The sequence below is a fragment of the Coloeus monedula genome (assembly GCF_965178545.1).
Source record: "Coloeus monedula genome assembly, chromosome: 8".
Classification (NCBI taxonomy): domain Eukaryota; kingdom Metazoa; phylum Chordata; class Aves; order Passeriformes; family Corvidae; genus Coloeus; species Coloeus monedula.
Window position 1 is genome coordinate 29,068,524 of NC_138788.1, and position 15,783 is coordinate 29,084,306.

General features: G+C 44.3%; 1 protein-coding gene across 3 annotated transcripts in view; it reads left to right on the top strand.

Annotated features, from left to right (window-relative positions):
• SHOC2 (SHOC2 leucine rich repeat scaffold protein) overlaps positions 1 to 15,783 on the top strand; it is a 77,293-nt gene that overhangs the window by 3,865 nt on the left and 57,645 nt on the right. Inside the window, exon 2 of one of the 3 annotated variants that reach the window (XM_082286347.1) lies at positions 2,624 to 2,786. The exons of 1 other annotated variant lie outside the window; for it this stretch is intronic. The gene's annotated coding sequence lies outside the window, so the exon portion shown is untranslated. Of the gene's footprint in view, positions 1 to 2,623; positions 2,787 to 8,883; positions 9,006 to 15,783 lie in introns of those variants that run through there. One more of the 3 variants, XM_082286348.1, reaches the window with a different exon arrangement.

A 15,783-nucleotide genomic window follows, 5' to 3' on the forward strand; every position in this document is an offset into this window, starting at 1 on the left:
GCTGGAATCCAGAGGGTTTCGTAATTTGGCAGCCACTTGCTGAAAGCCCTGCAGATACAAAACAACACTTATTTCAAGTCTTGAGAAACATCTCCTACTAAGTAGAAGAAAAGAGCATTTAGGTGAAGCAATGTTGCCAGTCCCATTTATTTATGAGGCTTGGTTTTTGTCTTTATACATTTTAAATGCTTTTTATTTTCCTTCTGCTTTTTGAGCCTTTCAAGTTCATGTTTTCCATATGACAAGAAAGTCTGGAATCAAGTCCTTACTTTAAAAAGCAAAAATTTGGTTCAGAGTCCTGTATAATCATGTAGCTCCAGACATGGGGTGTTTAAAAATAAAGCCACTTTGATGAGAACTACCCATCTTGAAGGTGACTTTCTGTTCTGAGTTTAAGTAAATATTTTGTTGACGGTTTAAGAAGCTTTTAACAGCACCTGATCTGTGTTTGCTTTCCACTTGGATCTCTCCCTCTTTTCTTTTTTTCTAAAAATCTAGAGCTTGTTTCACCTCTCTATGTGCTGACAAGATCAGAAATGCAGTGTGGCAGCATTTGTTGAACAATGCATCCCAGTGCTTTCAGACACACACCTGCAGATTTCATGCAATTGTCCCTGAAGCTGCTGAGTGGTAGGTACCATGGGACACAGAGCCCAGCTTCAGAGACAGGAGGAAGGTGGTTTGGGTTTACTGGGTGGGGTAAGGCGGGGAACAGAAAGCCTGGTGTGGCTCCTGCGGGAGTCCCAAATGCCTTCAGAGCCTGAAGCTTGATAGCTTGGTGTGTAACCCAGTCCTTATTTTGAAAGGGAGTTGACAGACAAATGATTTCTTTTAGTTGAGCTTTCTGAATATACTTATTTTAAGTTTGTTGTTTGATGCAGTGGGATCCTCAAGCTGTATGCAAAAGGCAAAGAGACATGCCTGGTAATGCATTATCCAAGGGACACAGAAACAGCTTTTTGACAGGCCACTCTTCCTGCTAACACCTGGTAAATGCAGAGACCTGGCTCCATGTAAGTCCCATTCTGGTCTCCTAAGCCAAATGCTCTACACTGGCATTTCTAGGAGGTTACTGCTCTGCTCGTGGGGTTTGAATCGCTCAAGTCTTTGGCCTCGTGCCCTGAAGTGCCAGCAGAGGCTTGCTGTAATTGCCCGTAAGTGCACCGTCTGTCAGATTATTGTTTAATTGTTCCAGCTTCTCACTGCCACACACTGCTCAGTGTCTCTCTTGCTATCTTTATTTAATTGAGTGGAAGAAAATCGAGACTTGTGCTTCACTTACATCACTTTGTTTTTACCCATCCTCGCCGCATCCTACTATGAAGTCCCACCTTTTGTTTGCAGAAGTCAGTCTTCTATATAGAAAAGCTATTGTCACTATCTCAAGCATATGTTAGAAAGAGAATCAATATTTTAACACATGGTAAAGTCAAATCATAAATCTCTCAACACAGTCAAATGACTGTATTATTCTCCCTTGAAACACCACTCCTCCCCCTGAGAAACAAGAGAGGGAAAGAAAACTCTTGGATAACCAAGCCCTTGTCCTCACAATGCAGGACTGTTCTTAGCCCTTTGCTCTGTGTCGCTCCTTCCTCTTCAAGATCCGTCTTTCCCTAGCCCATCCCTGTTCATCTGTTCCAGACTATTACTGGGATATCAGCTCTTTTCCTGAGATCAGCTTGTGATGACCAGTTCCACTGCCTACTTGCTGCCATTTCAAACATCTCTGTGCTTCCTCCCAGCCTTGTAACCAGGCTCTTAATAATGTGCATTGAAAAAATAATCTTTCTGAGCTCTCTCCAACACTCTCCTTGTGCGTATGGCCTATAAAAAAAGCTTGGCAGCACTCTGACTGCTTTTCTCTCCTCATGCTCCCTGTGCCTGTGACAAATATGTGTCATTTTTCTGGTCTTACACTTGGCTTTCAGCCTCTGAATGAGAATACTCTTCTTGTACAATTCCCCCCCTTTGCCCCCCCCCCCAAAGATCAAGGCTCCTGTGTAATACCACAATAATCATAAATGTTAGGGTTGCTGGCACTCACTCTGCTCTAGTTTTCATGGCTCTGGGCAGAAGGAGTTTCATGATCTCCTTTTGGAAGATCTATCTGCACCTGAATGATTTAGTTTTCAGAGTTTCATTTAGAAATCCTCAGCTGAAACCTCCCTTTATAGGTGTACTCCCTGTAATGCCTGGCTCCCTGACCGATTGTTGGGGTTGTTCTTTTCACTTCCTGTAACTGAACTGTAGGATTACTTATTTCATATTACTTTCTGATTATATTTTTCATCCATCTCTTTTCTTCAGGAAGGAACAATTTATGTAAGAATTTCAATGTGGAATTGACTTTAGGCTTTATTGCTATTTGTCACCCTTCAGGAAATACATCCCTGACTCCAGCACTCAATCTCTGCTGGCACTCTGGAAGAGGAAGAGAAAATAGCAGAGCTGCAGCTATTAAGACCAACAGGCAAATATTTTATTCAAATTCAACTTTTTCTTCCTGGGTCACTTTTAAAGAATATCTTTCTGATTGTGAGGATGCGAACAAGGGTTGTGTTTGTTTGTTTTCCTGGAGACTCTCCTATTCAGCTGATCTTCATCTCCTTCCACATTTCAGGCAGCAGAGCTTGCAGCAGTGACAAGCTGTAATCCCAAGGAAAACTGCTTGTGCCTGTGGCCCGGGTTAACCTGCTGGCAGAGATACGTGCCTGGGCAGGGGCTGCTGTTTCACAGAGCTCAGCATGGACGTGCTGCCACTCCCAGCCACTTTTAGGACACAGGTGAGTTGTTTACAGCAATCTCAAAAAAACTTGTAATAAAGTTGTTCTGCCTTGCTGGAGCCACCACTCCCAGAGACCTTTCCCCCTTCTTGGCTACTGCGGGAGCCTCCTTCCTTTAGCTTCACACCTTTATCAGCTAGAAATGATACGGTTCAGAACTGGTTGTGGTCAGGCTCTCTCTCAGAAGGAGAGGCTACACTGTCACTCTGTTGTGGCTGCTGAGAACTGGAAGATCAGAGAGGACAAGGGGGAAGTGGAAGCCTGATCCTTCTTTTATGTGGAATGGAGTCAGGATATGCCCTTGTATGAAGTTCAGCAGACAAAAACTTGGGCTGCAGTCGCATTCCTATGCACCGTGCCATTCCAGTCAGCCTGGTACTAATCTCCACGGATCTCTGAAGGCATGAAACAACATGCAGTGTAAATGAAATCTGAGCCACACCATACCACAGTACTGGTGCCAACCAGTTTTAGAAGACTTCCATGAGAGCCAAAGGAAACAGGTACAATGGTAGGAGATGCCTTGTATCACCTGCAGGCACAGACCTACAGCACTCGAGCAGCTCCCAGGTCCCAGAGCAACGTGAGGCATGTGAAAAGCTGGTGAACCCAGGGCCACTTAGACTTGAATGCACTTTCCTGGGGAGGAAGTGGCTTTTCCCTTGGAAAGCTCAACTCCCCAGCGTCTGCATGAGGTCAATGGAAAAAGTGATTTCTTCAGAATATGATTCAGAGTGCCTAAGCACAGGCTTATCTTATTGACTACAGAGGAAGCTCAACCTCTGTAGATTTAAACTCACTTTTGAGAGTACTCATCCCCTCTTGCCCCTTAGTTGTGGGAGTTATACTAGACCTGGATGTGGTTAGTCCTTGGTAGGCACACTATCTACTGAAATTCAGGTGCTGCAGACCAAAGCTAAGAGCTTGTCTACCAGAACACAGAGTGTCCTGTTGGATCCTGTTTTGTCCTTTTGAGTTTTCCTGGGATGTCAGAAATGGATTTGCAAGTACCAGAAAAGAAAATTAAATCAAGAAAGGTTGGTTTCTTCAGGGATGTCCTGACTGGAGCTGGAATAATCAGCATCTGTTTCAGTTTAACTGAGTTTTTCATTCTGGCCTTTCTCCCCTTTCAAAGTACAGGCAACTGAAGCCTTTAATTTGCCCTGTCTTTCACTGCAGAGAAAAACAGGAGTTTCTAACAGCTGTTACTATCCTGCCTAGAATAGCTACACTAAAAAAATACAGTTTATTGTCTGTTGTGAATGAAGAAGCTCTTGCTTGTTTCTGTTGTTTGTCGTGTTGACTTTGAAAGATAAATTGTTTGAACTGGTTGACTCTCCGTTTGTATAATTGAAGATTAGCTTGCTTGATAGCCTGCTGGATTTGCAGTTTTTCCTTGCACTAAACAAACTTAAGAACTGCTGGGGCAGTTGGAACACAGCACATACTGGAAGAAGTTTGTGTGCATACAGGTAAATAAGAAAATAACTTCATGCATGACATTCTGGATGTGCTGTTTCAGTGCTGATATGTCCTGTCTTTCCACCTGGAAGAGCTCTTGTAAGACCTAGAAAGCCTGTTTAAAAAATTGCTAACAGACATGGATAGGTGGCTAATGAAAGTAGAAGCTGGCAGGACCAGAATTAGTTTTTACATGGTAGTTCTAAAATCCTAAATTGTGCTGCTTGTTTTTGAGAACACAGGTACTCTGTCCTTTTATCACACATTTGCTTTGTAAAAACAATTGGAGAAAAAAGCAAAAATAACTTCTTGTCGCTCAAGTAAGCAGACCTGGCTCTGAATATATAAAAGGAAGAGACAGTAAAAATAGCAACATCTTACTGTACTGTAGTCCTTCAACAGAGAACCACATTTTGAGGTTCCTCCTTCTTTGCATCCTTCTTTGTATTGCAAAGGCATCTTGCCCCAAGCAAAAGCTTTTGCTCTGGGGAATCAGAGTCTGATTTCAATGGAACAGAGCTTGGTGTCAGTCACTGCACTGAGTATCAGCTTCTAGACATTGACAAGGGCTCTGACTCTCCATGTGCATCCTCCAGGTTTGGTTTCTGTGCCCTCCTCTCTCCCCTTCTGCCAAGTGGCCCAGCCTTCCCAGTTTTTGTCTACTCATAATAAAGGCAGTGGAGACAAGGTGCCATTCGAGGGGAAGGCAGAGAAGAATGACAAAGGCATACACTATTTCCATGATGGGTATGGTGCTCACAAAATGAAGCGGGATTTGTTGTGCCATCAGCCTTCAAAACATGCCTCTCTCCCCCAAAATAACTAAACCCCTTGCAACCCTTGGCCAAGAGACTGAAGACAAACATCTGGTAAACTGACAATTCAAGGGAAAGGAATAGGATATGGCAGGGAGGTCTGGATAGACTGAGGTGTAGATGAGAGGAAGGTAAAACCTAGGATGGAATTTGGAGATTTGAGACATGATAGTGGGAGACTGAGATACACAAAGAAAGAAAGAACAACTGGGAATTAGAGGAGTTTTATGTTGAGGCTGGTTGGCAAGGAACTGGCAGACAGAAGACACAACAGAATTTTAGTACAAGGAAAGAAGAAGGAAGAAAGTGGAAAGTCAGGGGGATAGGCAGTGATGTGAAGAACCAGACAAGAGACTGGACTAGGACCTGGTGCGGGGAACCAAAGTTGGAGGTCCTGTTGGAGATTAAGAAAGGAGGGACAGTCTGGGGAAGGAACAGGTGATCCAAGTCTGAGAGTGGAGGTCAGGCACAGGCAGCAGGGAGGGAACAGAGTAGCAAGGGAGAGCTGTGGGAAGCAGCCCCACACAGGGCAGAGCAGAGGGGCATGTGGGTGGGAAGGGGCACAACGGGCTGTGCTTGCTGGGACATCCTGACTTGCAGAGCTGGAAGTGGAACAGAGCTTCCCTGAGGCTGGTCTTCATGTTGGCTCAGCCAGCAAAGAATTTGCCTCTTGCGCTGTCTGCCCCAGCAGCAGCACAGAAACGACTGGAGCTGAGTGTCCTTGGCCGAGGCAGCAGCAGCTGCCTGCCTGGGGGAGGAGAGCAGGTTTTCGGGTAGTTGGATGACAAAAATTTTACAGCTGGGAGGAGGTAGTGAAAAGGCCACATGACCAAGAGAGAAAGGGTCAATTCATTAGTCTGGCAGCAACTTAATTAAAAGAAGGCAAGTGGGACTATATATCGGAGGTATCTGAATTTGGTCAAAGATGATTCTGAAGTTGCTAGATTGATCTTATGGTTGGCTTAAGCAAGCTTAACTAATTAATTGCTTTATTTTAGTCCATTGTGTAAGAGCTAGCTCCTAATAAATAACACTGTTTTGTAGAAACACGCTTGAAACAACTGTGTAAATACTAAATAGCCTTAGGAGTGGTCTTATGAATCCACGGAATAATCCAAATTCCAACACTCATCCCCTTCTGCTGCTGGTCTGGATGGAGGATAACAGTCCACTGCTGCTGTTTCTCTTTCAGTAAAAGGGGCAGGAGTCTGTGCTGGACACACAAAGGTGCCAGCACAGCTGATGGCCCATGGAGGTGCTGTGATGCTGTGTGGTCCTGCACCAACAGTTGTCCTTTTCAGGAGCACAGGAAATGCTACAGGTGTTACAGGAACATTATGAACGCTGCAAAGCCAAGCCTTTAAAAGTTAGGCAATGTCCAAATGAAATCGCTGCTGAAACCTTAATTCAGAACTATGTAGGTTATGAAATGCTCTTTAATTATATTTCTCCTCCTGCTCATTTCAGTGTGGATGGCAATAATTCAAGGTCCTTGTACAGTCCTGTGGGTTTTCTGGGGCAACAAAGACTGAGGAACCTCTGACTTGCTGTCTGTGGATTTATCTTAAGGAGAGGTGCTCAGTCACAGTACCCACAAGGTTCAAAATACAGGCCTGTCAGCACAGTCACCTGATCCTGAGAGACCCTTAACTAACTAATACTTGCAAGGATTGTGAACTCTTATATTCACCTTCTGCTCTGGGACAGGTCGGTGCCAATGAGATCTGGGGAGAAACAGTGCTGGTTGAGACTGGGAGTAGGTTGGAGCTGAGCTTTCCAGCATCCAGTAGGAGGGTATAAAATTAACTACTCCATTTGGGCAGATTAAAAACAAATCTTCCATGCATGAATTATGCCTTTGCAAAAATGTCTGTTAGTTCTGATTGTTGGCACAAGTATTACCATAGTATCAGTCTAATCTCATATGACATATTTAAGGATTTGCAGCAGAAGGGTGGAGTTACCAGTGTAAATTTCTTGGCTGATTTATCTCTTGTAGCAATTGTCCTGCTCTGCTTTATATCAGCTTTTCAGAACAAATCAGGGTTTTTGAGTATAAAGTAACATTTCTTTAGATTTCAAATAATATATTTTAAAGCAAAGCCAGTAGAAACAGAAGTAGAATCTCTAACAGAAGCAGAGTACATGTAGCACATATCCTTTGTAAGTCTCTCGATGCTAAGGCAACTGGGCAGTGACACTTTGCACACAGAGCCTGAGAAACGTAAAGGTACACGGTCAACAAAACATTCAGATCCTCCCTAGAGTGTTACAGTTTTTTAAGGCAAATAACTCTGTTCAATTAAGTCACACAAGAAACATTTATTTCAGATTCCAAGCTGTCAAGGCAAATTGTGTATTTCCATGTCTTACAGAGGATCCTGCACTGTCCACAATGAAGTTTTACTGATTAATAACAGCAAATAAACATCCAGTCATTGTAAGAAATATTGTCACTAGGAAATTTCAACTGGTTTCTGCCTTGTGATCCAATACACCAAAAGGCCAATTCTGCTTTTAATGCTGTCCAGCATTTATTAGTAAAAGCCCACATAACCACATTGAACTGTTTGGTTTGCCACAGATGCACACAAAGGCAATTGGTAGAATTTTGGTATTTGATAATTGAATGTGAATAGCCTTGTTTCACTGAAATCAGCCCAGATGATTGCCAATAGTTGTAAAAAATCTGATGGAAATAGCAGATACTCATATTTGACTATCTGATGTAGGAAATGGCTCCCGAATTTACTCATGGTTTTGATTCTGCTGAAGTAGCTGCTGAACGTGAGCCCGTGGGACCAGTCCAGACCAGCAAGTACTGAGATCAATTAGTAGACTCCTATTAATTTGAACCTTATTTTAGAAATTATTTAGTTGAGATACTACTGCAGTGCAGAATCCATCTAGGCTTGAAAGGGGAACTGATTGCAACCACCTGAGAACTTAGCATTAAAAAAGCTAAACCTTTCTCAGCAAAATACTGAAAGATGTGTTCTAACAAGTCGTCTAAGAACTTGCTTTTAAAGCCCATCCGAAATGAAAGGGCGACTGATGGCAGGTGCTCTGTCACACGTGAGTGTGTTTGTCTACACAGAGGTGTGGTTGTCACCTTCTGAACGGCTGCTGCCCTTTCTTGCAGCTCCCACGTATCCCTTGCAAGGGCAGCTTGGTTGGGCTTAGCCTGAGATACCTGCAGAAAGAAGAGTCAGCACACTGGTCCGAGGTTACAGTAGTTGCCAGCTGGGAATAGTCCCGATTTTGTCGAGAAAGGAGACACGGGAGTGTCGCGGTCCCCATGTCCATCTCTCTGGCGATGTCTCAGCAGCTAAAGGTGCCTTGCAGCAAGAGCGGGTGGCTGTGCCCTGAGCGTCCAGCACTGCGGAGAGCTGCTCCGCACCCCCCATCCCACCAGAATTCCCGATCCTGCCTGCGCCGGGGGCCAACTCGCCAGTTCAGCGGTTGGAATGGCAGGAAAACACTTCCTGTTTGTTGAAACACTTTAATGAGTTGCAGTGGGTCACCAGCGGAGCTACGGGCTGCTCTCCTCACCCGGGGACACCTCGGCAGCGCTGGCACGACGGCAGCTTTCAGCGGGGCGTGCGGGGCCGGGACCCACCCACGGGACCCGCGATCGGCGCTGGGACAGCGCAGGGGAGCCCCGCCTGAGCCCCGCGGGGAGCCGGCCCGGGCGCCGGGAGCGCTCGGCCCCGCACGGCCCCGCACGGCCCCGCTCCCGCCGTCGCCACTGGCAACGCGGCGCTTCCGCCGTAACCTGGAAGCGCTCGGTGTCCGCGCTCGGCGGTCCCGCCCCGAGTGCCGCGGGAGGTCCGTGGGCGGGCGGTCCCGTGACGGCTCGGTGCGCACAGACGGTGGCCGGCAGGGCAGGGCCGGGCGCGGAGCGGGAGCCGAGCGCGCCGCGGGAGGATGGCGGAGCCGCACGGTACGGGGCGGGCGGGCCGGGGGGCTCGGCCGGGCGGCGGCTGACAGCGGGCGGCGGCCGGGGGCGGCGGGAGGCCGCGGCCACAAAGGCGGGGAGGGCCGGGGCGCAGGTGGGGGCGGTGGGGCGGCCGGCGGGGAGCCCGTGCCCGTCCCGGCGGGGGCTGCTTCGCCCGGCTCCGCGGGGCCCGGCGCAGGTGGGGCGGGCCGGGGGCGGTCATCGCCCCCGCGGGGCTCGGCCGAGGGACTGCCCCGCGCCGCCGGGCGATGGCAGCGACCGCCACAACAACAACAATAACAACAAAAAGAAAGGAGGAAGCTCCGTTTCACAGCCTCACCTCTCCTCCTCCCCGCCAGCTCTCGGTGCCGGGAGCTGGCACAGCGAAATTGAAGCGAGCTGGCGTGTGTGTAGTGGCACTGGCGCTCAGGGTAATGATTACCGGCGTGCGGGTAATGATTACAGCTGCCTCTGCCTGTGTCAGTGCGGTCCCCCACCCTCTCGCATAGGCGTGAGGCTCTTTTCCTGTTTCGCCCGATGTATTTATTGTGGCAGTTCTGATGGAGCCACGGAGACAGAATCTCGTTTCAAAAGTCGTCGCCTTCCTGTCTAGCCAGGTGATTTTCCCGGTATTTAAAACAGAGAGGTGTGACAGAGAAAATCGGTGTGACAGCTTCCCGCGTGTATTTGTGGCTGTAGAAGGCGTCTTCACCGAGTTGTTCGTGTCTTTCTCTAGGAAATGCTTCAAAAGCGGTAGTAACCTTAGGAAGGTGAACGGCCGCGTTGACTAAAATTGCGACTGGGTGTGAGCTACACAGAAATTCAGCAGAACTGAAGTTTGGTGAAACTGTGTTGCTGCTCCACTTGTCCATCCTATTTAGGAGCAGGTATGGACATGGAATAAAAAGTCACAGCGTGTGAGAAAACAATTGCGAAGTGCTGAAATAGTACTGGTAATTTTTGTGTTTTTGAGATGGGACTGTGGAAGCATTGAGTTCTGCACATGTGCAGACACTTTTGAGGCAGAATATTCATGATCGAGGAGTTGTAATTGTGTGTACTGTCATTGCTGCAGTACTTGCTGGGGATTTTTTTTTAACTATCAAAATAGAAATTAAGATCGTTTTGGTAATTACCTTCAGGGTCTTAATTTTCTACGGTTTCTTGTTTGCCTGTTTGACTTCATATATTGTTCTTTTTACCCTCTAAACTGTGTGTGTATGTTTGTTTGGTTTTTTTAAAATCACTAGTCATTATTATATACTTCTATTTATAAAATCAAGGGCTTAAAGTAGGTGGTGGTCAAATTAAATCACACTTATTTACAGCCATATTTCAGACATATGTTGTATGGTGATCTTGATATAAACCTAGTCTGGTTTTAGGAAAGATTTACAGTATCTTATGAATTTGTTATTACACTACTGTGCATACATTTTAGTTTTAGTAACACCCTCATCCTCTTAATTCCCCTTGAATGATTTGGATTTGACTGTTTTGTTTTTCTATGTAATTATTCTTTGCTGTGGACGAGTAAAATGGGAGATTATTTTACTAATTTGAAGCCGTATTCCTTTAACTTTAGGTTGTTTGTCAGCCATCAGCATTTCTGCACATGTGGCGAGGCAAAACATGTATATTAGGCAAAACTAATTTTATATGTAACCTTGTAATACACAAAGATGATTCCAGACAAGGCTCTCCTTGTGTCGACAGCCTTCCTTTGAGGAATACCGAGGAACCCTCAAAGAGGATGCTGTGTTCTTCCATGTCCCTCTAGCTACTCTTTCTAGAAACAATGCCCAGCATTTTTTGTTTGGGCTGATGGCAAGGGAGGGTCGATGAACAGTGCTGGTTGCGAATAGCTGCTGTTCCCGGTGTAGTTTTTCCTTTCCAGCGTGACATATCTGTAAGGCAGGAGGTGCTGGGAGGGGCGTTCCTTTGTTATGTTGACACTTAAATCTCACTGACGAGTGTATTCTCCTCCAGGAATTTCGTGTGACTGAAGGGATTCCTTCAGACGAGGAATATTTTCTCCAGCTGTCTTCCTGCGCTGTTAGCCTGTGTACAGAGATTAATTGCTTGGAAGATAACCGCTGTGCGTGTGCCCTTTAGGAAACCCTTGGATTGATTGTGACTTGGCTGTGGCTTTCTAGAAAAGCATGTTTCTGCTGGAACAGTGTGTGTGTGGCAGTCCTCGCTTGTCACCACACGAGCCGGCAGCTGCCGACCTGTGTCCGGCACCCGTGAAATAGGTGGATGCAGGTGCTTGCATGTGGGCATGGTGCTCGTGCGTGGTAATTGAATTACGGCTGTCAAAGCATCTTCTGCATGTTCGGAATGGGAAGGATCACATTCTGTGATTCCTTCTTGGCAAGGCTGAGGAAGCCCAGTAAATAACAAAGCTCTGTTTCGGGAAGGTTTAGTATGGTAGTAAGGAAATAAAACTGAGCTAATAAGATATCTCAGTGGTTCCAAAACACCATTGTGGAGAATTTGGGTGGGTGCTAGGAAGGAGCCGTGTCTCTCTAGGAGCAGGTTCTCCTTTGTGTCTGAGGAAAGATGAAAACTTGTGTGCGCAGGAGGGGAAGGCAGCGTTGCCCCTTCCCATGTCCCACCACAGCCCCCGGGATGGCTGTCCCTGATGCCCACCTTGCCCCTGCCCTCCGCAGTGCCTGGGTTTGAGGTGTCTGTGCTTTTCCTGGGTGCAGGAAAAGCCGATGCCATGTCCTCATGTCCAGCCCGCCATACCCTCCCGTTCAGCTTGGCCAGTGGCATTTCTCACCCAGAACGCTTCGAGGCTCATTGCTTTTGATTTTATTTTTCAGTGGTGCTCTTTTAATTGAAGCGAGGCTTGCTTTCCGCTCTGTCGTTGTAGTACCTTGTATTTATTTTTGCTGCATGCAGCTGCATCTCAGAGGAGATATTTCTGTCTCTCTTTTTGGTGGGTTTGTGTGTGTGTGAGAGGGCTGGGGAGGATGCAGTAGTGAAGATTAAAAAGCCAGTTACAACTGATTGTACAGATAAAAAGAACTCTCCTTTTCGTGGAAACTGTACTGGCTGATATAGTCTAGTCTGTTTGATAGAGTGGTCTTGCTGTGTTACAAAATGGACCAGGATAAAATGTAACAGGTTGTTATAATAAGCAAGGTAATGTTTGCAGTATTAGCCATTGACCTTAATTTGCTTGTTTATTGTTGCATTGCTTTGCCTTGACTCTGTTGTGAAATACACATCACGTATTATTACAAATCTGGGAATTCTACAACATCAAATTCGGTTCAGTAAAGGCATTTTCAGTATATCCAGGTCTCTGGATGAAAAGGGAATTTTAATGACTAAGAATTTTTTCATCATTAACCTCCAGGTAATGTATTTTTTTGTATAGAAATTATGTACAGTTTCTAATTTCTTTAAAAAAAGTAAGTTTGTGCCGCGTGATGATTTTAGATTGTTTTAAGATTGTCACGATTTAAGAAGTACTTTATCTGTATTGCTCTACAAGAGAGATACGTGAGAGATCAGAGCCCATCACATAATTGTAGACATTCTGACTGGTGTGAGGATATATTAAGAGGCTGTGAATTCATGTGGATAAATACTGGGGTGCACGGTGAAAGAACATTTTAAAACAATCTGGCTTGCCTGTATAAAAACACCATTTGCCTGTACACTTGGTTCTTTTAGTATTGTTTTACCATTCAGGTGTACGTGTTGAAAAAAAAAAGGCAATACTTGAGTCTGTTAGTTTGTTTTTTGCTTTCTCTGCAAAAGCATAGTCTGTTCTCAGAGTGGATGTATGTTAGATTGTGGTTTGCACGCCTGCCTCCCTTTCTGTCACAACAAGTGCTGGAGAACATTTTTTTTTGCCACAGGAAAGTATGTACCCGTTTTTAATTTATTATTTTTTAGCCTAGTTGAAAGTTTGCTGCTGTTAGTGGTGGGGGGGTTTTGCCGAGAGGAGCAGCCCTGGGGACCGAGCTGTGCTCCAGCCCAGCTGCTGTCTTGTGAGACATGAGGTTGGTGCTCGAGTTAAATGGGTTGTAGCTTGCTCTCACCTTTGCTGTGCTAATCCCTTATACGCTTTTGTGCCCAAGGACGCTTCATATTCTAAGTATGAACAAGAGGTATGGTGTGATCCAGCAGACAGTATTTCCATGGAGCCCTGTTGATCCCGTAGATATTGTATCCGGTTCAGTGGACCTGCCTACCCTGTGGTCGGAGTCTTTTTGTTATGCATGCATCCTAATTGTTCTTTCTGTCGGCATTGTGCGCAGACTGAAGGGGCTGTGCACCAATGCAAATAGCCTTTCTAATACCTTCCGCATTTGCATTATAATGGCTGCATAAATATTGCAGCACGTCTCAATTCACTCACTGCTTTGACTGCTAGGCTTTAAAATAGGTTCTTTCTGTAGCACAGATCTCGTCCGTGGTTGGTATTGCTTTGGAGAGGGGTTCTGAAGTGCATCCTTATTAAATAGTGAGGCTTGTTTGTGATGAGGTGCAATTTTAACTTAGCCATGTTCTAGTCTCCCACTCCTTTCAGCCCACAGGTTGATACATGCACTTGGAGGCAAAAAAATTTCAAGCTTGAGCAGTTTTTCACCAACTATTTCTAAACTCACTATATTTGGGGTTGCAAAACATGTTTGCTTGAGATTTCGTTTTGCATTAATTCCAGAAATCCTATGGATGTCTGTGAGAATATTTTCTGCGTAAGGAATGTGAAACCATTGTTTTGGTGCTGAAACATTTGTTGACTTAGTGAAAGTGTCGATACAGGGATGTGACTGAAAGCAGACACTTTTTGGGAATTGATGGCAGATTGCCATCACCTATCTGTCAAAAGTTTGCTTTACGGAGTTGTTAAACAGAACAGTGATTAGTATCACGTACTTGACTCCTAGTGATTAATAGATGCATAGAGACTTTTTAATATCAGAGAATGCCAGCTTTTCTTGTGGCTATAGACTTGTTATTAATGTAATGTGTCAAATTTTGGGAAGGGTGGTACATGAATTATTATTTATATTTTGTGGCTAATCAGTTTTAATCCTAGGGTTCACTCTGTCTTACATGGTTTAGTGTATGAAAACTGCATCAAGAAAGGGATGTTTAAATCAAATGTTAGGGGTTTTTTCTTTTAATATATCTGGTATCAGTAGCTTGTCACTCTTCCACTTGTTTGCATGTATTAAAGCAGTGTGAGTTATTCAGGTTAAGGATATGCAGAATGATCTTGTTGTAAGAATTAAAATTACAAAAACTGTTTTCTGAAACAGTAAGTGATAGAATTGTGAGAATCCTAAATTTACTTAAGACTTCTGTATGATGATTGATGATTCACTTACATATGAAGTATTCTGCATAGTGCTGCAAACAACATATATATTACTATAATACAGTACTTTTAACACTTATCCTGTCCAAAAATTGTGTCTATTAGAAGTTTAGAATAATTATTTATAGTGATGGGTATGAAAATGCAAGATTAAATAATGTTATGTAAAAGAATAAAAATAATCTTGAAACCCCAATACCTGTGAACACTAAACTGTAGTGTATCTATACTTCATGTACAGATATATATGGATTTTAATTACCTATTAGATATTACAGATGACGTTGTTTAATACTTCAAAAAATATGGCAAAACCTCTTTAGGATTTACTGTTGTTTTTAGCTGTGTTTTCAGTGTCTACATCCTAATAGGAATTAGTATTAAATCAGAAATTGAAGAGTTTCATGACGGTTTGAATGGTCGCTACAATCCATTGGTCTAGCATATTGTGTTGACTGGGAAGAAAAGTAAGTGTATTTATTACTTTTATGAAGAAATACTTGACGGGCAGCCAAAACAACCAGGGCCCAATATTTGTTTGTAGCCGAGGTGCAGCAATGATAGTGGGGAGTCAGACTTCTCTCTTTTCCTTTTCCTTTCTCTTGCCTGTGCTCCAGCTATCTAAATCTTGGCAAATAGGGGATTTTGCTTTCTCTTTGTTATGAGATTTCTGTCCTGTGACTGCCAGTAGTGGTAGTCTGTGTAATTGTAGCACGTGAACTGTCCAGTCCCCTATATAATAAGATTTCTGACTGTTGTAAATTTTTTTTATGCTGAAAGTTATGATCTGTTTTGTAATACACAGCATTAATAGTGGTTATTGAGAATTGTCCTGGGAGGAAATACTCACGTTGTGTCAAAATACTTAGAGCAAAAAAAAAAAGCTCTTTTAAACTGTCTTTTAACTGTTGCATAGGTACTTTTTTTTTTTAACAAAAGAAAGCTATTCAGTGTGTCACAAAGCTTATATTGCACAGTAATGAAGGTTGTAGTAAATCTGTAGATAATTAGCTAAAGCTCTGCATACAGTGCAACTGCAGGTCCTGAGTAAAGTGCATTGTGCCATGGAAAGGTTCAGATTTTTAGCTTCGGTCTTATTTGTTTGTTTGTGTTAGACCTAATCTAGCATCATTCCATCCTCATTAGAAAATAAATTAAAACACCTTATAATCTCTCTCAGTGCTTCTCTCCCAACTCAACACCCCCCCATCAACCTGCAGCTGTCCAGGGCAAAGAAATAACTGAGCGATCATTATTCTCTTCATTAGATGAACAGTTGTATTTCTGAAATTGTGATGTTGGAGTTTTGTGCTCTGTTATATTCCTCTTCCCCCTCTACTTCAGAAAAGCAGAACTGTGCCCTTGTTTGAATTCCAAGGGATAACTGCACAGCCAGGAGTCTTGCAGATTGCTGCAAATACCAACTCCTGTTTAGAAGTG